At 36.2% G+C, this 26,553-nt stretch overlaps 1 protein-coding gene across 8 annotated transcripts in view; it reads left to right on the top strand.

The window, feature by feature from the left end:
- RALGPS2 (Ral GEF with PH domain and SH3 binding motif 2) overlaps positions 1-26,553 on the top strand; it is a 164,794-nt gene that overhangs the window by 360 nt on the left and 137,881 nt on the right. The window contains exon 1 of one of the 8 annotated variants that reach the window (XM_027074311.2): positions 473-580. The exons of the other annotated variants lie outside the window; for them this stretch is intronic. The gene's annotated coding sequence lies outside the window, so the exon portion shown is untranslated. Of the gene's footprint in view, positions 1-472; positions 581-26,553 lie in introns of those variants that run through there. 8 annotated transcript variants of the gene reach the window in all.

Genomic DNA, 26,553 nt, shown 5'->3' with positions numbered 1-26,553 from the left:
GGGCCCGGGGCCGCGCCTCCCTCGGCGGCTCGCTCTCGGAGGCTGGAGGCGGCCGTGGGCTCCCGGCTCCCGGTCTCTGTCCCGAGGCCGGGGGCGGGGCGGCCCCCTGAGGCCGCCTCGGCTCTCCCTCCTGGGTGGCGGGAGCCCCTGGCCGCGGCCCGCACTGCCCTGGCGCCGGGCTGCGCCTCAGCCTCCCTTCAGGTGAGCCGGAGTCCGGACCGCCGCGCCGGGAACGCGGAGCCGGGCCACACCCCCTCCCCTGGCTCTGGCGCTGCGCCCCCGAAGCCGGCAGCCGAGCCAGCCGCCCGCGAACCCGCGCCCGCGGTCACGGTGACCTGTTGCGGAGCGGCCCGCAGCCCGGGTCGCCCGCCAGCCCGGGACGCGGAGGGGCTGGTCCTGCGCTGGCCTCCGGCCGGGAGCGCGCCAGGGTCCGGAGTCGGGGGCGCGGCCGGAGGTCGGGTCGCTGTACAGCTAGGAGCGGGCGTACTAAGGAGAGATTCCGGACGGATCTGATCAAACACTTGCAAAGCCGGGATATCTGTCTGCAAATATCCGGAATTCCATTGCAGTATCGGATTAGGTAGGCTCATAAACACCATGCTTTGGAGGTGATTTGGCAGAAACCCGAGCCAAGAGTGAGGAGCTAATATCTGGAAAAGAGTCGTAAACCTGTGCAGAGCTAAATTATCCTCCCACCTGCCCCCCTTGGAGCTCTTTTCCTGTAGCTGTGTTGTGTAGACGCAGGCCAGTTTCAATGTACGTGGGCGTGTTTGGGAAGAAGCTGCGAGCTGATAGGAGGTACCTTCGTACAAATGTTAATTTGTTTGAACTGGGAGGGGTAAAGGAGGAGGAAGAAAGGGCATTGATGTTAACTGTGGAGGAGGGGAAACTGAAAACATTAAATTTCTGTTTAAGAAAACGCTAAAAAAAAAAAGTATCTAATACCTGGCGTTTAAGACTGTAAAGCAGGAAACACGGGCAGCAGTTGAGTTTTACCTTTTATGTGCCCTGGATTTTTTTTTTTTTTTCTTCCAACGCTGTAGTTGTTATAGAGAGCCTTGTTTTCGTACCGGTGTTTATGAACTGATTTTGGTGCATTTTTGTATTCACCGTGAAGTCGGCTCTTACTTAAGTCTCTTTGAAGATGACCATCAGAATCTTGGGAAACTTCGATCCATGCAGTCACAGACCATAGCATGCTAGCCATAAAGCCTGTTCCACCCAGATAATTATGCTTGTGCAAGTGGTGTAGAATCATAACTATAATGTGTATTACTGTACTGTTACTGCTGAATATCTTACTATGAACTTTAAAATTATGAAGGAACTTATCCAAACAGTATTATTTTAATAAAAACAACTACTAACTCAAGCTTTGTGGGCATACAGTTTATAATCTACTTTAAAAATTTTTGGGAAATTACTTGTTTAATTTGCTTAAAGGTCAAATATAAGGATATTAGATGCCTTTTTGCATTAATTTCACTGTAATTTATTTTAAACCTATTTTATTTTCCCTCTTTAAAATTCAGTATAATAATTTTGAAATGGTAAGGTCTGTTTTTCCAATTTAGTCCACCTTTAACTGAATTAAGGAATTTGACTTTTGAAAATATTCTGGGTGGGACACTGGAAATACTGTTCATTTTGCCTAAATTATTCCACATTGCAACAGAACTTTAAAGATGATGTTTGCTTTATCAAGATTGCAACATGCTTTTCTGGGTGTGTGTGTGTGTGTGTGTGTGTGTGTGTGTGTGTCAGAAAGAACACACCAAAATTTCTTGAAAGAAATTTTTTTTGAACTCTTTTACTTTGCGTACTTTTATTACACACATAAGTAATATACTTGTGTGTGTTTAAGTACCTACTATGTGTCTTTTTCAGTTTATCACGTTGTTATAGTTGAGAGTATAGTTGTTTGTAATGAGTGATGGATATTTAAGTGAAAATTAAGCTTTAGTCTAGAGGCCCAGTTCACTCACTCACTTACTCATTTGTTCCACACATATTTGTTGAGTACCTAGTTGGTGCCAGTTAGGTGCCTCAGTGTTGGGGATACAGCAGAGAAAAAGACAGGTCTGTGCTCTGATGGAGTTTAAAGAATAAGTGGGCAAATAGTCCACTGCTCCTCTGTCAGATAATGTTATTTGTTTAAAGTTAGCTTAAAAGTTTAAGAAGTAAAATCTCTTGCAGTGAACTTTAGTTAAGGATATTGTTTGTGTTTTTCCTTCTAAGAATAGTGGGAATTATTACTGAGTGAACAAAAGCATTAAGACAGTTGTTTAAAAAATATATTTATGTTTATATACATTGGGTGTCTAGTTCCCAAGTGGAACCAAAAATAAACATTCTACCTGAAGTCAGATGATGTGGAGTTTACATGTGGTTAAACAGCTTTAGTCTTTTGGTTTGTGTAGTTAAATATTTGCTAAAAATAATTCCCTCTTGGCACTTGTTTATAAGGGAGTCAGATTTTTTTTAAGTCTAAATTAAAAAAAAAAAATCCTCTCTTCTTTTTCTGGCACGTGTGTGTGTGTGTGTGTGTGTGTGTGTGTGTGTGTGTGTGAGTCGACCGGTGTCCTACTGTTCTTCCATAGAATCTGATAACCATTATTGCTAAAATCAGAAAAACTTGACTGAAAGTGATAGTTTTCCTTTTTGATTAAAATATGACAAATATTGGTATAGTGTTTTGCAGATTACAAAGCTTATATATATTTATATATATATTATTGATACTTAAATATGTGAGTATTTCTCATTGTCAGGACCGCCAGTAATTAACTTTGACCCTATGTAGGCATTATTAGCTCCTATTTATTTATTTATTTATTTATTTATTTTTAGAAAGAGAGAGTGTGAGCTGGGGACAGGCAGAGGGAGAGGGAGAGAGAATTTAAGCAGGCTCGACTCCCGAAGCTGGGCTTGATCTCATGACTGTGCGATTATGACCTGAGCCAAAATCAAGAGTCTGGCTGACTGAGCCACCGAGGTGGCCCTATGTCATTTTAGATGAGGAAGCACACCAATAGTAAGCAAGCAGTCAACCCAATCCCAAGTTGTAGCCGTTCCTATAGTCCAGTGCTCCGTCTCCAAGTGCAAAGCTTGGGGAAAGCATCAACGTCTAGTGTTACAGGTCAGTGTACAATATGGTTACTGGTTTACTTTTCCAGAAATTTCTAAATAACTTTTAAACTTTAAATCCTCCTCTTGAGATGTAATTAGTTGAATTTGCTTTCTTTTCATGAGTTAAACTTTAAAACCTATTTAAAATCTAAAAGTATCACTTTTTTTGCTATGTAAAAAAGACACAGATAGTTTTGATGGACTTTTAATGGTATAAGTGTCTTGAGAATAAGATGTATTAAAATCAATCCTATTTTTTGAATATTAGGTTCTTATAACAACTAAATGTAGAATAAAATTATCCCTTTAATCTGAATACTATATTTTTTCAGTTACTCAATTTTCAGTGAGAAGATAATTCAAAAAAGTTGAAACTCTACTTCACTTAGCCTGAGTGAGGTTCCTTGGAAAGGAAAGTTAATGTATTGCATTACCCTATAAATTGTTTTTTTAAATGTGTCTTATTCCCATTGGTTTAGGGCTCCTCTGTAGTGAGAGAATGAAGATTGGACGTGATAAATTTTGGTAATTTGGAAGTAATCTGGAATTTTTTTTTTTAATCTTACTTGATTAATGTGTTGAGCTTTTGATTTAGGAAAATGTTTAACTACATAGTTAAAATATAAACATCCATGTATTCTATGGAAAGAAAATTGAGTATAAATATATACAGTAACTTTATTTTTTAAATGTTTATTTGTCTATTTGTTTAGAAAAAAATGAGAATGGACTGGGGGAGGGGCTGAGAAGGGGAGTGAGAGAATCCCAAGCAGGTTCCATGCTGTCATTGAAGACCCAGACTTGGGGGTCCAACCCAGGAATCGGGAGGTTGTGACCAGACCCAAAACCAAGAGTTAGATGCTTAACTAACTGAGCCATCCAGCTGCCCCTACCTGGTAACTTTAATAAGTAATGGCTAGTTATAGATATAGGAAGAGTATAAATAGCCATGTTTGTGACTCAGGTTGAGGGTCCCTAGCGATTTATGTTTCACTACTGAGAACTTTTGGTACAGGCTCTTGAATGATACGTAGCTTTGGAGTATGAGAGGCTTAAAATGAAGTTCTCACTTTGGACTTCATTGATACCCTTCTCTAATTTTACTTTTATGACATTTTCTCAAAACACATTTTCATTTTTAGGTTGATTTCCTTTTTGCTGATTCTTGGAAGGAGCCCTTTTCTGAAAACCCTACTTAAATAGGATCCTTATCACACTCTACCCTTACCTTTATTTTTCTTCACAACATTAATTTATCGGACATTAAAGCATACGTTAATTTGTTTATTGCTTTCTTCCTTCTGGATGTAAGCTTCATGAGGGCAAGGACTTAGTTTTCTTCACTGTGTATTCGTAGCACCTAGAAAAGAACCTGGCACATAGTCAATGCTTAGGTATTATTTGTGGGGTGACTGAATTAACTGACATTAAAGGACACAAAAACCATTAGTTTTGTTTTAAAACAGTTGTTGACTTTAAATAATACAACTCTGCAGTTAAAAAGACAATTGTACTGTAGGACTTATAACGAAAAACACCATCCCCTGCCTCATCTTGGTATAACTTTCCTTCCTCTATTCTGCTCTTAAAGCAACCATTTTCCATACTTGTAGCTGTTTCTTCTGGTATTTACTCCCATATTTTAAACTATTTCAATTTTAGATCTCTCCTGGCTTGCTACTGTGGAAGATGAGTCTGTGCTTTCAGATTCCTAGGCCACCTTGAAAATCCTTTATCTCCCAGTATATTATGCTTTTGGTTAAATCAGTGTTCATTGTTCACACTATTATGACTTTGTAAATATGTTTACTGTTGAATTTTGCAGTGTACTAAAATTACATTTCTTGGAGTTAAAAATTTTTCTTCTTTTCTGAATTTTGCTTAATTTCCCATTTGTCTCTAATTATTTTCTTTTAAATCTGTCCCAGTATGTTCAACATCATATTGTTCAGTTTTTTTAAAAAATTGGGAACTCCCTAGGTCTTTCTGTGCTTTTGCTCAAATCTGTACTGTGGCTTTCCACTCCTGCCATACAGGTGTAGCCTGCGACCTCTCGTCATGAATCTGAGAGTTCTCTTTGCCTTTTCCCTGTGTCAGAGCCTGTGGTGTCTGGATCCATGCCTTCCTCTTTTGCCATTTATACCTATGTTTTGGTGAAATGCATCCCTCAGTAACTTTTAAGAAAGTGTATGATGAGGTGACGTTTTTGAAATGTATGTATTGCTGAAAATATCTTTCTTCCACGCTGATACCTGATTAATAATTTGGCTGGTCTGAGTGTAGAATTCCAAGGTAGAATAATTTCCCCTCAAGATTTAAGAGATTGCACTATAATTTTCTAGCTTCAAGTGGTTTTTCCAAAGTCTCATGCCATTCAGTCTTCATTCTTTTTATGTGACCTCTCCCTGTTAAGGTCTTTTTTTTTTTTTTTTTTTTTTTTTGTCATCAGTATATCTGACATGTCCTTGATGTTGTGTCTTGTTTGCATCTTACTTTATGTGCTTGGAACTTCGTGGGCTCTTTCAACCAGCAGTGCCCATATTAGTTGAGAGGAGAGATGGTCTAGTGCATGAGTCAACAGTTTTTCTTTACAGAGCTAGATAATGAGTGTTTTAGGCTTTGTGGGCCAGTTTCTGTTACTCCTAGCTTTACTTTTGTAGCGTCAAAGCAGCCATGGATAGTATGGGCTTTGGTTTGATGACTCCTGATCTATGTACAGGTGTAAGGATTAGGCTTTGCTTTACTAGGAGTAGGGGGAGTTTATCTATAGAAACAGGAGAGAAGATGGAATACAGTTGACCCTTAAACAACAAGGGGTTAGGGTCACCGACTTCCGTGCAGTCAAAAATCCACATAGAACTTTTGACTTCCCCCAGACTTAATCACTAATAGCCTGTCGTTGACAGGAAGCCTTACTGATAACATAAGCAGCTGATTAACACATATTTTGTATATTATATGAATTATATGCTGTATTCTTACAATAAAGACAGCTATAAAAAGGAAAATGTTACTAAGAAAATTATAAAGAAGAGAAAATACATTTACAGTACTGTACTATATTTATTGAAAAAAATCCATGTGTCAGTGGATCCATGCAGTTAACCTTGTGTTGTTCAGGCACCAACTGTATTTGGATAGAGACATAAAATGATGGTGGCTTGGAGTTTTCACCTAAGGTTTTGTGTTTACCTTAGTGTATGGAAAAGTGAGGTAATTACCTAAAGTAAAGAAGAATAGGAGTGTGTATTGGAGGTTTGAGAAGAGGGAAAAATATATGATACGGTCATCTATCAAAAAGTGGAAAAGTGAACAGAAAATAGAATAGGGAAATACAGTGTTTTTCCAGATAGTAGCATTAAGGGCTCACTTGAATGTCATGTTTCTGACTTTAATAGGAATATCTCTAAAGTCTCATAATTAAGTATGATATCTCAATATAGGTATTTTTAAACTAGCTAGTTATTTTATTAATCTAATCAGAAATAATTGCATGCATAAGTAATATGTACATACACGTATATATATTGTTTATACATACAGACTTATCCTATAGTACTATAATTTTTTTCCCCAAGTACAGATTTTGATTTAGAAATCATTCATTTATTTATTCATTTAAAAAAGTCATGGAGCATTTTCTTTGTACCAGAAATAGTTCTTGGTGCTGGGGATACAGCAATAAAGAAGATAAAAAGTTTGCCTTTATATAAATCTGTATTTTAACTAGCTAATATATGACTAAATCATACACACACTAAAACAATAAGTAAGGAACATTTATAATGTTGTGACGTGTTGTGAACGGATTTCCCCATTGAGTTAATTAACACGCCTATCACCTCATATATTTACTTTTTTTTTATGGTGGGAACATTTAAGTTCTCTCTTAGCAAATTTTAATTATACAATATACTGTTACCAACTATAGTTACCATATTACGCATTAGATCCTCAGAACTTATTTATCTTATAATTGAAAGTTTGTAGCCTATTACCAACCCCCCCCATTTCCTCTACCTTACTTTAAGTTTTTGATAGATAACTGTAAAAGATTAAGAAATATGTTATAGGCTTTGTTTGGCAAGAATTTTTATCTTTTACTATCATAAATAAGTATTAAATTTCATCAAGTGCTTATTCTGTGTTGGGAGAGATGATCATGTGTATTTTCTTCGTTAATCTAATAGAATGTATCACACGTTAATAGAGTATCTCCTGTTTGCATTATTACATCCAACCCTACTTAGCTGTGTTGCATTTGTCTCTCCTCACACACACTGCTGAACTTGGTTTGCCATTGTCTTAGAGTTTTTAAAAATCCACATTTATCAATAGATTTATCACAGATTTATATGTGTGCATTTGGCTTTAAAGTTATGAAACTCATAAAATGAGTTGTGGAGCTTTCCTTTTTCTGTATCCTGAAATAGTTTTGTAACAGAGGTTATGTATGTGTGTTTTGAAGGGGCTATAGATATAAGATGAAGGGTCAAAAATAAAGTTTCTAGAGAAAACCTGGAAAAATATCTACGTGATCCTTCGGTAGGCAAAGATTTTTTTTTTTCTAAACAGGACACAATAAGTACTAACCAGATAAGACTGATAAATTGTTCTTCATTAAATGAGAACCTCTTTTCATCAAAGGATACTTCGAGTAAATAGGCAAGTGACACACTAGAAAGAGTGTCTGCATTACTTAAAACTGACAGAGGACTTGTATCTAGAGTATATAAAAGATGTCAAAACAAAACAATAAAAACACTAGGAACCCAATTTTGAAACAAATGGGCAAAAGACTGAAACAGGCATTTACAAAATGAGTTGTTTGGATGGCTAAGGTGAAAAGGTATTCACATGATTTTTAGAGAGTTACAGGTTAAAACTATCATGTGATACTAAGATATACCCACCAGAATGGTGTTAATGAAGAAATATGAAGCTACTAAGTGTTGACAAGAATATAGAGCACTTAGACTCTCATACATTTCAGATGGGTTTGAAAATTGGTAAAACCACTTTGGAAAATTCTTTGGTATCCTCTGCTAAAGCTCTACACATATATGCCCTGTGATCCAGCAGTTTCGCTTCTTGTTTTAGACTCAATAGAAATCAGTATACATGGACATCAGAAGACATGTATTGTAGAAGAAAACGTAGGAGTAAATTTTCATGACCTTGAAATAGGCAAAGCATTGTTATATATGATACCAAAAGCCAGAGCAACAAAACAAAGATGAGATAAATTGGGTTTCGTCAAAATTTTAAACTTAAGCTTCAAAGGACATCATCAAGAAAGTAGAAAGACAACCCACAGAATGGGAGAAGATATTTGCAAGTCATATATCTGCTAAAAGACTTGTATTCAGAATATGTAAAGAACTCAACTCAGTAATAAAAAGACAAATAACCCAATTTGAAAACAGAGGATCTGAATTGGCATTTTAATTTTTTTATTATTAAAAAAAGTTTTTAAGTTTATTTATATTGAGAGAGAAGGTAAGCATGAGTAGGGGAGGGGCAGAGAGAGAGCGAGAAAGAAAGAGAATCCTAAGCAGTCTCCACACTGTCAGCGCAGAGCCTGATGTGGGGCCCGAACTCATGAACCGTGAGGTGATGACCTGAGCCGAAACCAAGAGTCAGACACTTAACTAACTGAGCCACCCAGGTGCCCCTGAATTGGCATTTTTTAAAAGGAGATATGCATAAGCACATGAAAAGATGCTTAATATTATTAGGTATCAGGGAAATGAAACAGAAACCATAATGGAATCCACCTTCACGCCACTAGAATGACTAGAATCAAAATTTAGATTATAACAAATGTAGGCAGAGTTGTACAGAAATTGGAGTCCTCACACACTGATAGGAATGTAAATTGATATGGCTACTTTGGATGACATTATGGGAGTTCTTCAGATTATTTAACATAGAATTACCAAGAGAAATGATAACATGTCCCTGAAAAAATTGTACATGAGTATTTACAGCAGCAGCATTCACTATAGACAGAAAGTAGAAACAACCCAGATGTCTATAAATGAACAAGTGGAGAAACAGCATGTGGTATATCCATACAATGAATTAGTATTCAGTCAGTAAAAGGAGTAGCTACATGCTACAACATCACAGAACCTTGAAAATATGATAGTAGGTGAAAGAAGCAGTCAGAAAATGCCACATGTTATATGACTCCATTCAGATGAAATGTCCAGAACAGAGCAAATCTGTAGACAGTAGATTAGTGGTTGCTTAGGGCTTGGGGAAAGGAGAGAGGCAGTGGGAGCTAAAGGGCGTGGAGTCTCATTCTGAGATGATGAAAATGTTCTCAAATTGTGGTGATAGTTGTACATACCATTGAATTGTAAACTTTATTTTTATTTTATTGTTTAAAGTTTTAATTCCAGTATAATTAACATCAAGTGTTATATTAATTTCAGGTGTACACTATAGTGACTTAGCAATTCTGTATGTTACTCAGTGCTCATCATAAGTACACTCTTAATCTCCTGAATTGTATACTTTAAATAGGCAAATTGTATGGTATGTGAATTAATATCTCAGTGAAGCTGTTAAAAATAAGACATGGCAAAAATAATCAGTGATATGAAGACACTGCTACCATATTTAATTTAGAAAAGCAGGATGCAGAGGAGTATATAAAGTATCACCTTTTTGTAAAACCACAAAAACCTTATGTGTGTGTATGTGTTTAAGTGATCTTGTAAGGGTGGGAAAACGTTGCACACTAGATGTAAACATTTCTTACTAGTTGGGCTAAGGTGAGGAGAGGGAGAGAAAAAGGGAGAAAAAAACTGAAAGGAAAAGGGATTGATTCAGAAGAAACAGCATGTGTAAGAATCTCAGCTATGTAAAACATAAATCTTAAAATGAAATGGTAGTTGTATTTTTTTGTGTGTTATATTTTTCTGGGTTGTGATCCTTTTAATTTTATTAATAGAAGTATCTAAAACTAAATTAAAGGCAGTGCAAATAAAATCAGTTATAAAACCTGAAGAAACATAGCAGCTTTTTTTCATAACAACTCCCAATGGGACACGATCCAAATGTCCATCAACAGAAAAAATGGATCAATAATGTGTAGTCTGTTTTACACTAAAGTAGTACTACGCATCAGTGGAAAGGAAGGAACTCTACCGCTCTTCCCAGGCAGTATGGGCAAACACACAGAAGGATGAGCAGAAGAAGGTGGACACGGAGTATATGCTGTATGATTCTTTTATTTTGAATTTCAGGAAAAGGTCAAACTCAGCTGTGTTGATAGAAGTCAGAGTAGAGTTTAGGGGTTGGGACTAGAGGAGCAAGACTCTGGGAGTGCCGGAAATGTTCCGCATCCTCATTTGGTTGGTGGTTACAAGGGTGGCTACACAGGAAAAACATGTTGCCCAGTACAGTGTACATACTGCACACTTGAGTCTTTTATATCTCAATAAAGAGGTTAAATCAAATCAGAAAAGATTTTTTAAATCTGATGCTCATATGAAAAGCTTTTGTATGTTTGTCACTTACACTTCAATTAAAAATAACTGAATAGAGTGGCATCTGGGTGGCTCAGTCAATTAAGCATCTGACTCTTGATTTCGACTCAAGTCATGATCTCATGGCTTGTGAGTTCAAGCCCCACGTCAGGCTCTGCACTGACAGTGTGGAGCCTGCTTGAGATTCTCTGTCTCCCTCCCTCCGCCCCCCCCCCCCACTGCCCCTCCCATGCACACGCTTTTTCTTTCTCTCTCAAAATAAATAATTTAAAAAAAAATAGAAAAAGTTTAAAAATTAAAACAAGGGGAAAAATAGTCTTTGTATACTTCAGGAATATTTATATGCCTTTCAAAGACAGTCTTTCTATGCCATTATTTCTAATGGTTGCATGGTGTCGTGTTGTATGGATGAATCATAATTTACCTAAGGAATCTTGATGGACATTTAGGTTGTTTCTAACTTTTATATTAAACAGTGACAAAGTTAGCATCCTTTTTAAATAGGCCTTCCTATTCTTTTCTGATTATTTCCTTTTGGTGAATTCTTAAAAGAAGGGTTTCTTGTTTGGTGGTTAAGTACATTTTCATTCTTGCCCATGGTGTGTAAGTGTGTCTGTATGCTAACACAGATTTGGTGATCAGCTTTAAAAGCATATACATTGATCTGTTGTGTAATAAATGCTTTCAGTTTTAATTGGCATTTGTAAACATTTTCAGTGGAACTTATATTTTCACGTTTTTGTATATTCGTGCTACTTTCTCCAGTTTCCTTTTCATACATACCTTTTACCTATTTTCTTAATTCTTTTAAAGGCATAAGTCTTTTGATTTAAAGCCTTTTAAGGAAATAAATCAGATACACAAAAAGTACATAAAAAACTGGTACAGTTAACTCCTAACTTAAGAAATGATACATAATCAGTGCAGTTGAAACACCGTGTTAACATTAATAACATGTAAGAGCTTTTTGTGTATTAAGAATATTAAATCATTTGCTTTAGATCTTTTCCATTTTATCTTTTGTCTCTTAAGAGAATCTTACTGAATCCAAGATGGCTTCAACTGTAAGATGCATTATTTTATGTACAACTAAGACTAAATAATATGCTGTCAGTTAAACCATGATATTCTTGATTTTAAGAGACATCCTGCTTGTAGAGATGTTAAAAGGTGAGAATATACTCATCTTAGATTTTTTTTTTTTTAATTTTTTTTTTCAACGTTTATTTTTTTTGGGACAGAGAGAGACAGAGCATGAACGGGGGAGGGGCAGAGAGAGCGGGAGACACAGAATCGGAAACAGGCTCCAGGCTCTGAGCCATCAGCCCAGAGCCTGACGCGGGGCTCGAACTCACGGACCGCGAGATCGTGACCTGGCTGAAGTCGGACGCTTAACCGACTGCGCCACCCAGGCGCCCCTACTCATCTTAGATTAATGAAATAATATATTTTACTGTGTGTATCTTATATTTTCTCTAGTCAGATATACCAGTCTCTTGTGTTGTTTCTATTGTTAGTCCTAGTAAGACTTTCCTATGCCACAACTTAAAAAAAAAAAAAAATCATGTGTTTACTTCTGGCATTTTTTTAATGATTATTTTATTTAGAGAGAGCAAGCGTGAGCACGTGTGCACAAGCAAGGGAGGGACAGAGAGAGAGGGGGGAGAGAGAATCCCGAGCAGGCTCCCCGCTGTCAGCACAGAGCCTGTTGTGGAGCTCAAACCCATGAACTGTGAGATCATGACCTGAGCCAAAATCAAGAGTCAGCTGCTTAACAGACTGAGCCACCCAGGCACCCCTATTTCTAGTATTTTTATCACTTAAATGTTTTTTATCTTTAATTCATCCATTTTATTTTAATGTAAGATCTAGTTTTTGTCTTTTTGTCTTTAATTTTTTTTTATTTTATTTATTTTGAGACAGAGAGAGTGTGAGCAGGGGAGGGGCAGAGATAAAGGGAGAGAGAGCGAATCCCAAGCAGGCTCTGCACTGTCAGCACAGAGCCCGATGTGGGGCTTGCAACCACGAAACTGAGATCATGATCAGAGCCGAAACCTAGAGTCAGATGCTTAACTAACTGAGCCACCAAGGTGTCCCTCTAGTTTTTGTCTTTTTATCCAATATGTTAGCCAACTGTCATCAAGTTGATGCCACTAGTGATTTTTTGAACAAGGAATGATAGACTTCAGTGTGCTTGCTTGAGAAACAGGATATGGCGGTGGGTTTTGGTTGGGTCTAGTCTAAAAATGATCATTTGCCTTTCTATGAAATGTGTATCTTAACCTATAGTTTAATTTTCATTGAAAGGAATGTCAGTGTTAAAACTATGATTTCATGTTGCCTTAAAATTCTCATAATGCATCTGAGTGCTCTAGGAATCCGTCAAGTAATTTACTAAGTTAGATTTAAAATAACTGTTTTGCAACATAAACAGTGGCATTAATCCTGTGCTTAAAGTTTGTGTGAATGTGGGCAAGTTACTTAGTTTCTTTAGCATTCAGCTTCCCTATTTACAAATGGCATAAGAGCACCTTCTCATAGGATCATTGTAAGGATCAAATGAGAAAGCATAAATCAAGGACTTAGCTGAATTAGCTCTTCACGCTTCCACTTTCAGGACCTTGAAGATCAAGTATAATCATAGCTGAGATTCTCTCCTACAGAGGGTTACTCTAGATCTTCAGGGTTACTGAAGTAAATTATTTTTGTTAGACTTCCAACCCTGATTTAGATTCCCAGGATTTGACTAGAACTTTTCTGGCCTTCTAGAATTAACTTATGTGACAAATCTGTATGTTTTCTGTTGCTGCTCTTAAGGTGCTCTTCTGTAAATGCACTGAAATCTTTATAGAGTTTCATAGATTTTAGGATTTTGTAGGTGGAGAAGTTTGATTGACTTAGCTTTTATCCTGTAAAGTTGTTGCTAGGATAACCTCTGCTACTTTTCAGTTTTGATTTGTGGATGTAGTTTTTGTAGGTTTATGGGTTTTAGATCCTGTCTCTTAAAGCTGGAGGGACAAGGGTAAGTCTACTAAAACAAATGTTTTGATGATATCTTACAGATAAGAAATTCCACTTTTTGCTTCTTTTTTTTTTTCTTTTTATGAACAGTACTTTTGAATGTTTTATGTAAGCACAGTACTGTGAATGTTATCATAGAAGTTTAAATCTTAGGCCTTGTACTCATTTACATCTTCTTGGTGAAAGATGAAATCTTATATGTGAAATCACAGTAAATAGCATAAGATAAAAAAAATAGCATAAGACCATATGTACTTATGTGTCAGATTGAAGAGCTGTTGACAGGAGAGGAGGCTTCCTGAAGGGAAGGCCAGAGTGTTCCTTAAGGAATGTGTTTTGTTAAGGTGTAAAGAATATATTAGGAACCAGCATGACTGAAGATATAACAACAAGAATTAGTCTTTTGGGCATGCTTTGGATTGAAGGGTTTATTTGCATTGGGGTAGGGGGATAGTTACATTTGATAATGTGGGACAAGATTAGCATAAGGAGGGATGAGAAAAGAATAGGTCATCTATGTTGGGAGAAACACAGAATTCCAAGCGAGAAACCATGAGGTCTGAGAGAGAGACAGGCATAGAGCAAGAGATTGAAGATTCTGATTTCTGGCTCTGTGGATATTCTTCTTCGATTATTCTAGTATTTCTGTGGTTCCTGCCTTTCTTGAGACTACATCCAGTTGTTTTTTTTTTCCCCAGGAAAAAGAGTACAGGTTTTGGTGTCAGACTTTTGGTGGTAGATTTTTGGCTCTCTCCTTTACTGATTTGTGACCTCGGGCAAGTTGTTCATCTTCTCTGTCTCAGTCCTCATCCGTAAAATGAGCATCATAAATAGTATCTGTCTTTGTAGGGCTGGTATGAAGATTAACTGAGGTGACACAAAGCTTTTAGAACAATGCTAAGCATGTAACAAATGTTTAGTAAATAGCATCATATATGTATGACATCGTATATACATACACATATATATATGATATGTGACATATATATAATGCTAATTGAGGTAACATGAATTAATTTCTTATAGTTAAAAGAGTCTAAGGAGTTAATTTGCTTGCACCTTCACTTAGAGTAGGGCAACCTAGTGTGTGAGCTGGGTATGAAATGTTATTTTGGGTATAGAGCATAAAAAAAAAATACTGTCTTATGTAGTTTGAATAATAGGACCTGGTATTTATTTATCAAGGATTTAAAAGAGGCTTGGTGCTGTTCTAAACATTTTACCTGTATTAACTCACTGGATCATTGTGATAACGTGGTGAAGTGTAGGTACTGTTATTTTCCTCCATTTTAAAGAGGTAGAAACAAAGGCTAACTATCTTGCCTAAGGTTATGTATAAGTGGCAGAGCTAGGATTAGAACACAGATAGTAAAGTTGTAGAGTTCTAATTTTTTTTATGGGAATATGGTTTTATTAAAAAAAAAAAATTTGTATGCTCCAAAACATTTTACTTGGAAATCTTCACTAGAAGTAAGAAAACAAAAAACAATAAAGAACACCAGCATGAATACATAATACATACTTTAATTATGGACACATTAAATGTATTTTAATATAATACTTCCTAACATGTTATCTCATATTGTGTTAAAAATAATACAAGGAGGTGACACTAGAGAACTACAGAATCCTGGATTCTGTTGCAGATAGGTATCCTTATTAGAGCCAAAAAAGGAGTCCTGGAAGGTGGCAAGAGAAAAGTGACAATCAGTACAAAACTAACATGTCATCCAGTTGTGTGTTGTTGTTGTTGTTGTTTTCAGTTGTGTGTTTTTAAAAATGCCATTAAAATGAAGCTGAGAATATGTTTAGACACAGTTCCCACTTCAATGAACATCCAGAATGCACAGTGGGAGGGTAAAGGTAGGGTTGTAATTTTATTGTGCAGTTTTAGCCATAACTTTCCTCTCAGTCTACTGTATGCAAAGACATGAGGGGAAAGTCATGTCATGATATGAAACCTAATCAGCATCAAACGATTCATAGTAGCCAGAAACCCTATGAAGGCCACAAAGCAGATGAGCCTTTAAGTTTTAAAGCCTACTTAACATAAAAAAATTTACATTGGGAAAGAAACACACAAATTTAAAGATTATTTATTTATTTTTAAAAATCCTTTAACAGTTTTAGTAACCATCAGAGATGTATGTAGAGTTTTAATTTTTAAACCTCTCTTTCCTTCTTGTTTCTTACTTACCTTTTTAATTTTTTTTTTTAACACTTATTTATTTTTGAGAGACAGAGACAGAGCATGAGTGGGGAGGGGCAGAGAGAGAGGGAGACACAGAATCCGAAGCAGGCTCCAGGCTCCAAGCTGTCAGCACGGAGTCCAACACGGGGCTCAAACCCGCAGACCACGAGATCATGACCTGAGCTGACGTCAGATGCTTAACTGACTGAGCCACCCAGGCGCCCTCTTATTTACCTTTTTAAATGAAATCAAGGAGGTCTCAATTTCTTGCCACTATTTCTTTTATTTCTAATGCTTGCTTCTTTCCCATTTTTTCAGGTACAGAGACTTAGGTAAGCAAGATATGGTATTAGGTAGTAGACTGTTGTAAGATTTTTGTACTGCACTTGAAGGTAGATTATGGTAAGTTAAAGGATGTATACTAAAGGATGTACACTATAAATCCTAAAGCAATCCTGTTCTCAAAAAAGTTATAGGTAATCTAACAAAGGAGATAAAATGGTATCAGAAAATACAGTTATTTAATTTTTTAAAAAGTCATAAAAAGAGCAAAAAGGTCCATGGAACACATAGAAACAAATAGCAAGATAATAGACTTACACCTAACCATGTCAGTAATCACATCAAATGTAAGTGGTCTAAAAACACCAGTTAAAAGGCAGAGATAGGCAGATAAAAAAGCAAGACTTAACTATATATTCTTGTCTATAAGAAGCATACTTTAAATATAAAGGTACAAATAGATTAAAAGAATGGAAAAACATATACCATACTTACAACAGTCGAAAGATAGAATGGCTATATTAATACTAGACAAAGTAGACTTCATTCAGAGCAAAGAATATTTCCAAGGATAAAAGATATCATTACATAATGATAAAGAAATTGGTTAATTAAGAGGACATAACACTTCTAAACATTTTTTTTGCCTCTAATCAAATTTCAAAATTTCTCTTGATGGAACTCTAAAGAGAAATAGTCAAATTGTCTGTTTTAGTTGGAGAGTTCAGTACCCTTCTCTGAGTATTGAAAATCACAAAGATATAGAAGGCTTGAATAATAGTGTCAACCAATTTGACCTAATTAACACTTATAGAATATTTAACCTAACAACAGCAGAGTATTCTCAATTCTTCTTAAGTACATTTTCCATGATGGACCATATTTTGAGCCATAAAACAAGTCTCAGTAATTTAAAAGGATTGAGAACCTGTGTTCTCTGATCACAGTGGAATTAAATTAGAAATTGTTAGCAGAAAACTGCAAAATTTACTAATACTTGGAAACTAAATAATACAATGCTGAATAACCTGTGGCTTAAAGAATAGATCAAAAGGAAATTATAAAGTATTTTGTACTAAATGAAAATAAAACATACCAGAATTTGTGAGCTACCAGTAAAGCAGTACCGAGGAGGGAATTTATAGCGCTAATGCCTATATTAGAAAAGGAAAAAGATCTCAAATTAATGATTCTCACTTCCACATTAAGAAATTAGGAAAAAAGTAAATTAAACCAGAATAATTGAAAGAAAATGGTAAAGGTCAATATGGGAGAATGTATAAAAAACAGGAAAACAAAGACAAAATCAGTGATAACCACAAACTGTTTCTTTGGGAAGTTCTGTACAGTAAATAAAGCTCTAACTGGACTGTTTAGTATCAAGAACGACAGAGGTGACATCACTACAGATTCTACACACAATAAAAGGATAATAACGGAGTATTATAAGCAGCATTATGCTTATAAATTTTACACCACAAATGAAATGGACAAATTCTCCAAAAGATACACACTACTACACTCAAGAAGGAATAGACAACTTGAATAGACTTGTGTCTATTAAAGACATGGATACTATTAAAATATTCCCACCAAAAAACCTCTAGGCCCAGATGGCTTCTAAATTCTAAATTTAGAATTTAATGAATTCTAAATATTTAAGGAATAGATTATACAGTTCTAAACAAAGACTTTCAGAAAGTTGCAGAGAAAGGAATACTTCCTAACTTACTTTGTGAGGCTAGTATTACCCTTATATTTCAAACTAGACAAAGACATTAGGAGAAAAGAAGACTATACAGAAATATCCCACATGAGCATACATGCAAAAATTCTAAACTAATTATAGCAAATTAAATGTAACCATTTATAAAACAAAACAAAACATCATGACCAAGTGGGGTTTATTCCAGGAATTCAAGGTAGGTTTAGCATTTAAAAAGCAATCAGTATAAGTCCCTGTTAACCAACTGAAAAAGAAAAGCCATAGGATTATCTCAGTAAATGCAGAAAGAAAAAAGCATTTGATAATCTTATTAAATCTTCCATTCCAGATAGTAACTCTGAGCAAACTCTCTGAAAAAACTACAGATAATGTAATTTCAATGGTGGAAGACCAAATGCTTTCTCCTTGAGACCTAGAACAAGTCAAGATTGTCTACTCTGACTACTTCTGTTCCATAGTATACTGGAGGTTCTAGGCAGTGTAGTCAAGCAAAAAACAAAAGGCATCTAGAATGGAAGGGAGGAAGTAAAAGTATCTTTTCCTCTTTTTTTTTTTTTTTTTTTTTTTGCAGATGGCAGAACTGTAGAAAATCTGTTGGAACCTATAAAACTACTAAAACTAATCAGTGAGTTTAATAAAGTTGCAGGATAAAGGATCGATATATGAATATCAGTTACACTTCATAAACTAGCAACAAACAGAAATTGAAATTTAATAAAATCAATACCATTGGCCATAGCAACATGTATGAAATATTGAAAACTACACAGTATTGCTGAACAGAATTAAAGAATACTTAGATAACTGGGGTGGTGTTCCTTGTTCATGGGTTTGGAAGACTGATTGTTACTAAGATGACAGCTCTCACCAAATAGATCTGTTGATTTAGTGCAATCCCATTCCCAAATTTTAGCAGGCTTTTATACACACACACACACACACACATAGAAATCAACACATTGATTCTAAACTTCATGTAAAACCGAAAACAATCTAAAATAGAAAAAAAATTTTAAAAAGAAGAACAAAGTTAGAGAGTCAGTACTACCTGATATCACAATCACTATACAATTAAAGCAATCAAAACAGTATGGTATTGGTGTATACACAGAGAAATAGATCAGTGGGATAGAAGAGTCCAGAAATAAGCCAATGCATATTATAGACAACTGAATTTTAATAAAGTACAAAGGCAATTGAATGAAGAAAGGATAGCCTGTTCGACAAATCATGCTGGCACAATTGGGTATCAATATATACAAGCACATGAACTTCACTCTGTATCTTGCCTGCAAAAGTTAACTCAAAATGAATCATAGACCTAAGTATAAAAACTTAAAATTATAGAACTTTTAGACAAAAACAGGAGAAAATCTTTGTGATCTTGAGTTAGGCAAATATTTTTATTTTTGAGAGAGAACCAGTGGGGGAGCAGAAGAGAGAGGGGGGACAAAGGTTCCGAAGTGGGCTCCATGCTGACAGCAGAGAGCCCAGTGCGGGACCTGAACTTCTGAGCCATGAGATCATGATGTGAGCTGAAGTTGGAAGCTTAACCGACTGAGCCGCCCAGATGCCCCTAAGGCAAATATTTTTAAATGTAACACCAAAAGCGTGATTCATAAAACAACATTGATAAGTGAACTTTGTCAAATTAAAAATGTGTGCTCTTCAAAAAGTATTAAGAGAATGAAAAGACAAGCTATAGGGTGGGAGAAAATATTTGCAAATCAGTTGTGTAAGGATTTATATCTAGGATATGTAAAGAACTCTCAAAATATTTATATTTATATTACTTATATTAAATGTAATATTGGTCATTAGAGAAATGCCAATCAGAATCATAGGTGAGCTACTGATTCGTACTTACTAGAATTACCGAAAAGGCTTACCAAGTGTTGGCAAGGGTATACAAGAACTAGATCTCTGTACTTCGCTGTTGAGTTTGTAAATAGTACAACCACTTTAGGAAATAGTTTGATTATTTCTTAAAATGTTAGATATAGACCTACTGGCTATTCTACCTAGATATTTACTGAAGAGAAAATACTTCCATACTGACCTTCACAGCAGCTTTATTTGTAATAACCACTGAAATCTAGATGCTCATCAGTAGATGAATGGGTAAACAAATGATGGTATGTCCATACTACTTAGCAATAAAAAGGCATGTACTGTTGATACACCCAACAACACAGATGAATCTCAAAGTAACTTTGCTGAATGAGAGAAACCAGGCACTTGGGAGCAAGTGGCTATGTTCGCTATCTTGACTGTAGAGATTTTTTCATGGGTGTTTACTGTATACATTGAACATGTGCAATTTATTGCATGCCACCTCTGTATAAATCTGTTTTGAAAAAGTGATGCAATGAAGATCCTAATACATATATGAATTGATGAAAGATTTACCAAAAACTGTTTTTTTAACATGGATCCTTGCTGTGCCTTTCACGTAATTATTTAAATACACACAAAGCAGAAGTCAGTTATAACCTTTTTCTTAGAAATAATCAAGAAATAAGGGGCGCCTGGGTGGCTCAGTTGGTTAAGCAGCTGACTTCAGCTCAGGTCATGATCTCATGGTTCGTGAGTTCGAGCCCCGTGTCGGGCTCTGTGCTGACAGCTCAGAGCCTGGAGCCTGCTTCGGATTCTGTGTCTCCCTCTCTCTGCCCCTTCCCCGCTCATGCTCTGTTTCTCTCTGTCTCTCAAAAATGAATAAACGTTAAAAAAAATTTTTTTTTAAGATTAAAATGCCTATCTAGACACCTGTTTGCCTAAATTACACAAATAGACCAAGACTCTTGTCCAGATCAGATACTTCAGCAGTTTTACATGATACTTGAATCTTAGTATTTTCTTCTTTTTACATCTTAAAAGAGAACCTGAGGGAGGGAGAAGGCATGTTTGAGTGGAAGAATGAGGCCTCAGGACGAGGATTTGGATTGGGTTGAGAACATTGGCTCTTAATATGTTGCTTGTGTGGAGTGTTGGTTTTCCAATAGATTCTTTCTTAGATCTTATTTATTTGATTTGATGAGGAGTAACTTGCTGCTACTATAGATATATCTGCAGCTGCCCTGGAAGATTAATGTTACCTGGCTGAATTTGGTCTGTGTACAGCCTTTCCCTGCATACCCTCATCTGAGGAGTGCTTTCTGAAGTAGAATCTGCCCTTGGTTTTGTTCTAGATGAAGGATCAATAGACTTTTTGTAAAGGCCCAGATCATAAATACTTCAGACTTTTTTTTGCAGGCCATACAGTCACCGTTGCATCTATTCAGGCCTGCCTTTGTGGGGTGAAAGGAACCATAAACAATACATAAATGAATGAGTGTAGTTGTGTTCCAATAAAACAATTTTAATTTACAAAAACAGGGCTGGATTCAGCTTGTGGCCGTAGTTTGCAAACCCTTGTTCTACACCATCAGTATTTCCTCTTTGGGACATTTGGCATCATCTGATTAGTTTCCTAGTGGTAGTTGCAAATGGAGGAAAGTGGTACCCTTTCACTTGCACCTGCTCTGTTGAACTTAATGGCTTTTGCAGATGATGGTATGAAATAAGTGAATGACCTCAACTATCAGGGAGGAGTAGAATGATAAGGCATGCTTACTTCCTTTCTCACTCACAACCCATTTGCAGATGGTCAACAAATTCAGCAAGTTTACTTTTGAAAATTCTATGGAATTAGTTTTTTAAAAATATACTTATAATCTCCTGGCTGAAGTAGGGCAATAATTGCTGTTTCTGCTTTTAAGGTTCTCTTTCTAATCCGCCAGCCTCCACACATGTTGCCAGTTCCTTTTCTAAAATAAAAGTGTTATGGCATACATCTCTGCCTGTAATTATACAGTAACTCCTAGTCACCCAGAATAGTGATTCTTAACCACTTTTTATTTCTGAGTCCCTTTGAAAATCATTGGATAGCTGTGGATCCAGGAAAATTAATTTTTGTGAGTGCTCATTACACAATTTTCATACTTCTGGGAAGTTGTGCAGTTCATGGCTCTAGGATTTAATCCATGGTCTCTTAGTTAACAACTTTTGATTTAGAGAATAAAGTGCATGTTTCTTCCCATGCTGTTGTACATGCTTCATGATCTGTTTCCAGTCTGTCTTTGCAACATATTATCCATGTTCCCTGCCTCCCTCTCTATCCCTCTTCCTCTCGCTCTTTCTGTCACTCTTTCTGTCTGTCTGTCTGTCTCTCTCTCTCTCTCTCTCTCTCTCTCACACACACACACACACACACTTTTTTTTTTCTACAAAGAATTTACCAATACTCTTCTGCCATGCCAGTTTCTTCCATTCTGTCTTTGCAAGTATTATTTTCTCTTGCCAGGAATGTCCATACTACTTCCCCTCCATCTGCCCAGTTTCTACTCGTTAAGACTCATTTCAAATAGCAGATTCTTAGTGAAGACTTCCCTGACATTTCCTCTTTGTCAGACATAAATAAGTATGAAGGATTTGTAGCCACTGAGACTTGCAAGGATGGGGGTGGGGTGGAGAGGAGAATGAAGGAGGAAGACTTCTAGGAAAGATTTCTTTGCTCTTTCTTTTTTTTCCTTTTTTCTTTTTTTAGTATTTATTTATTTTGAGCAAGAGGGAGAAAGAGAATGCCAAGCAGGGTCCGTGCAGAGCCCGACACAGCGCTCAATTTCACAAACCACAAGATGATGACCTGAGCCGAGATCAAGAGTCAGATGCCTAACCAACTGAGCCACCAAGGTGCCCGAAGATTTCTTTGCTCTTGAGAGATATACCTCTTCTTGAATAATGGCATCTGACTTACAGCGTTGTTATGAAGATTGCATGAGATAATATATGTGAAGTACTTGCTCGTAAATTGGTATAGTGGGCATTTAATTCAGTTAGCTATTGTTTTTTACTAAGTTGAAATCTAGCATTTTACTAGGTGAAATCTAGCATTTAAGGGCAAGTGAATGCCTTTCCACTGGCCATCTTGGAAGCACTAAATTTGAGCTTATAAAGAAGTAAGGGCAAGTCTGCAGCCTCAAATGCTGGAAGCTGATGAAAAGCAATAAGCAAAATCTTTGACCCAAAGTCAAGAATCAGAATGACTTGTAAGGCTTGAGTTTCTTAATTTCTAAATATTATATTTAGAGGAGTGGAAAAAAAAAAGATACCTCTTCTTAACCTCCCTGAACCTCAGTTTTCTAAGTTGAGTATAATAATGTTTACCTTGGGCTGTTAAATGAAGAGCAGTGTTCCAGTCTCTACAGCACCTTGATAATTATACAGGAAATTCTCTTCTAATCTGTGTGGCCCCAGGAACATATTGCAGGAGTAAACTAATCTTCAGAGACCCACTTCTTTCGGTTGTGAATAAAATGTCTTGATGGAAAACTATATTGTAAATTTACTAAAACAAGATTTATTCAAATCCTGCTGAAATTATCTTAAGGTGTGTGTGTGAGATACAAGTTGTCATGCAAATATTTATGTTGTCATAGGCATTGCTACATTTAAACGTCCAGTGGAATTTTTACTATAAGAGTACATGATGCTTTTTTGGCTAGTAAGTTGCAAATAGAATAGATATCTGTCTTTGACAAATTAACACTTGTGTTTTTCACTATTCTGGGAATGACTGATGAGTGTATGACATATGATAATTTGTAATTTTGCTGAGCACAGATGTGATACTAGTCCGTCACACTGTTGTCAAACTGAACTCTCTGCGCCAGGGCCAAAATATAACACAAAGACAGAGTTTGGGATAAAGAGGAATGATAACTTTATTGCTTTACTGGGAAGAGAAGGTTGCAGCAGGCTAAGGCCTTCAAAACTGCAAGCCCAACTGGAGGAAGAGGTTGGGGGCTTTATAGGGAAATAAAATAACTCCTGGTGCTGGTGACCAAAGAGAAGCAAAAAGCAATAGGTATGGGAAGAGGAATTTTGGATAAATTAATGAGTAAAATGTAAAATTCTCTGGTGGCTTAAATCAATGGTATAAATGAGTCTACTTTGCAATTGCATAAGTATAAATTCTTTCAGTATTTTTAGAATCATTAAACGGCCTGTAAGAGTAAAAAAAAAATTAGTTACACTTTAATGTGTTATATGCTATATGTTATATGCTATATATGTTATATGTTATAGTAGTATAGTATAGTATAGTAGTATTTTCAAATTTGGGGATTTTCAAGATGTTCTGGCACAAAATTCCTTATAACATTGAGGATCTATTGTACTTGAGGTTACCACATTGGTATTTATTTATTGAGACTTCAGAATTCAATAGGAATAAATAATACAGTCTCTGTGTGTATAATACTATCTCTCCTTCTGAATGAAACTTCTAAGATCATATAATTTAGTAGTCCATTTATAAGGACTCTTTTTGTTGCCTATAGGATGAAGTCCAGGCTTTTCTTTTTACTGTAACAAACATTGCCTTTTTTTACCTACTTCTCCAGACTCCGTTATTGAAGCTTCTCCTCTCTTTTTTACATTTTGCCCTTTTTAATTATACTGTACTTAACGATTGGCAATTCCCTGAATGCCAGTGTCAAAGGATTTCACCATCCTAGCCTTTATATACATGGTATTTCTTTTGTTTACCTTATTCACCTGATGAACTTCTATTAGAAATGAAGGTGGAGAGAAACTAGATATTTCATCCTCTGCCACCTCCACATTTCCACAATTAAGGGTTGGTTAGGGAGTGGGTAATTGGGCATTGTAGAAAGCACTGAGGATTAGCAAACAGAAGACTTGCGTTTAAGACCTACCTCTGCAATTAACTGATTAAGTGAGCCTGGCCGCATCACATAACCTCCCGTGGGATTGTTGTCTTCTGTAAAATCAGGGGATTGGGATAAAACAGTGAGTAAGTAAACTTACTTCCCCCCCCCCCCCGCTTCCTTTTCTTTTTCTTTACTTCCAGTTTTCTTCCCCTTCTTTCATTCTTGAACATGTGAAGAATACAACAGTTTCCATCACTTTTTAGTAAATTACTACAGCCATGGTTTTTCATGAAGAGTGGGGGCAGCTTGGTAGGGCTTGCCCTGGGATAAGGGGGACAAATATTAAAATAAGGGATTTGAAGTGTACCCTAAGTTGAGATCTCCAAAGATCTTCCACCTCTTAAATAATATTCATCTGTATTATTCTTTGTATTAGCATGAGAAAAATATTTGTGAACATATATAGCTTAATTCTAAAAGACTGTTCATGAGACCATTTTGGCTCTGAAGTCAAAAGTGACCACTAACACCATCTGTTGGTGGGAAGAGTTGTACTTTTTATTGGATATGTAGCTTAGTTTCTATGAAATTTTGCAAATTAAAGGTTTTTAAGTTGAGGCACTTCTGTATAATTCAGGAGAATGAACAGGATTCCCCCTTGCACCTAATGTTTTGAAATAATTTCAAACTGTCAGAAAAGTTATAGGTGTATAGAAGTCAAAAAGGCACCAGTGTTTTTTAAAACATTTTGCCCCATTTGCTTTATCATTTATTTCTCTTTCTCACATACATGTACATGCTGTCTTTCTGAAATATTTGAAAATAGTTTGCATGCCCCTTTACCTCTTAATATTTCAATTGTATTTCTTAACAAAATTATTCTTTTATGTAACCACATCACAGTTATCAAATTCAGGAAACTGATACAGTACTTTAATCTATAGTCAATATTTCAATTTTGTGAATTGTTCCAATAATATCATTTACTGCCCTCCAGTACAGCCTCTTTAGTTGTCTCTTGAGTTTAAATTTGTACTGGTTCCTCAGCCTTTATTTGTGCTGTGAGATTTTTAAAAGAATGCATTCATAGAATGTTCCTCAGTTTATTTTTATCCATTTCCTTGAGATTAGATTCAGGTTATGCATCCTCAGCTCAACTACTTATAAGTGATGTGTCCTTCCCAGAGTATCACGGCAGAACCACATGATGTCTTTCCATTCCTAGTTGGCAATGGCAACTTTGATCCACACACTCAGGGTGTCGTCCTGTTTCTTCACACAGTGTAGTTACTTATTTTCCTCTTGCAACTAATAAGCAATCTGTGGGAAAACACTGTTTTGTTTTGTTACTTTTTTCTAATTAAAATAATGTCTTTGTAGAAATTTTGAAATCTATAAGTAAGCAAGCCAAAGTTAGGAAGAAATTGACTTGGAAACATGGAGATAGCTACATTGTAGTGCATTTTGGTATAATCTCTGATCTACAGCATAATAGTGATAATGATAAACGAAAGGATTATACCTTAAATACTGTTTGGTAAATTGCTTTATTCACTTAGCAGTATGCTGTGAATATTTTCCTATACATCACTGAGTTTTCTTCTGTGATATTTTAGTGGCTACAGCGTTGCATGGTGTATAATCCTTTGCCTATGGATTATTCTGTGATGTTTGACTTAGTCTCGCATTTCAGGTACAAGAACCTCTTGAGTGTCCAGGCTATTTAATTGCTCTTCTTTCTAGGCTCTTTCTTTTTTCTTGCAGCTTGAGGGAAGCACTGCTGTACTGTTAGCGCATGTGAAATTTTCACTTCAACCATGGAGTCCTTGACCTACCGTTCTGTCTGTTCCACAGTTTGATACTACCAGGCTGAGTTCTGAGTTCTTTTCTCTGACCATTTCTGAGCCTGCAGTGGCACACATCTGCCAGTTACATAAAGCTATTTCTGATTGAGCTGGATTGTTTTCATGTTGTTAATCTGTACAGTATGTT

The sequence above is a fragment of the Acinonyx jubatus genome, chromosome E4 (genome assembly GCF_027475565.1).
Source record: "Acinonyx jubatus isolate Ajub_Pintada_27869175 chromosome E4, VMU_Ajub_asm_v1.0, whole genome shotgun sequence".
In the NCBI taxonomy this organism is placed as follows: Eukaryota; Metazoa; Chordata; class Mammalia; order Carnivora; family Felidae; genus Acinonyx; species Acinonyx jubatus.
This window is presented reverse-complemented; position numbering and strand designations above follow the sequence as displayed.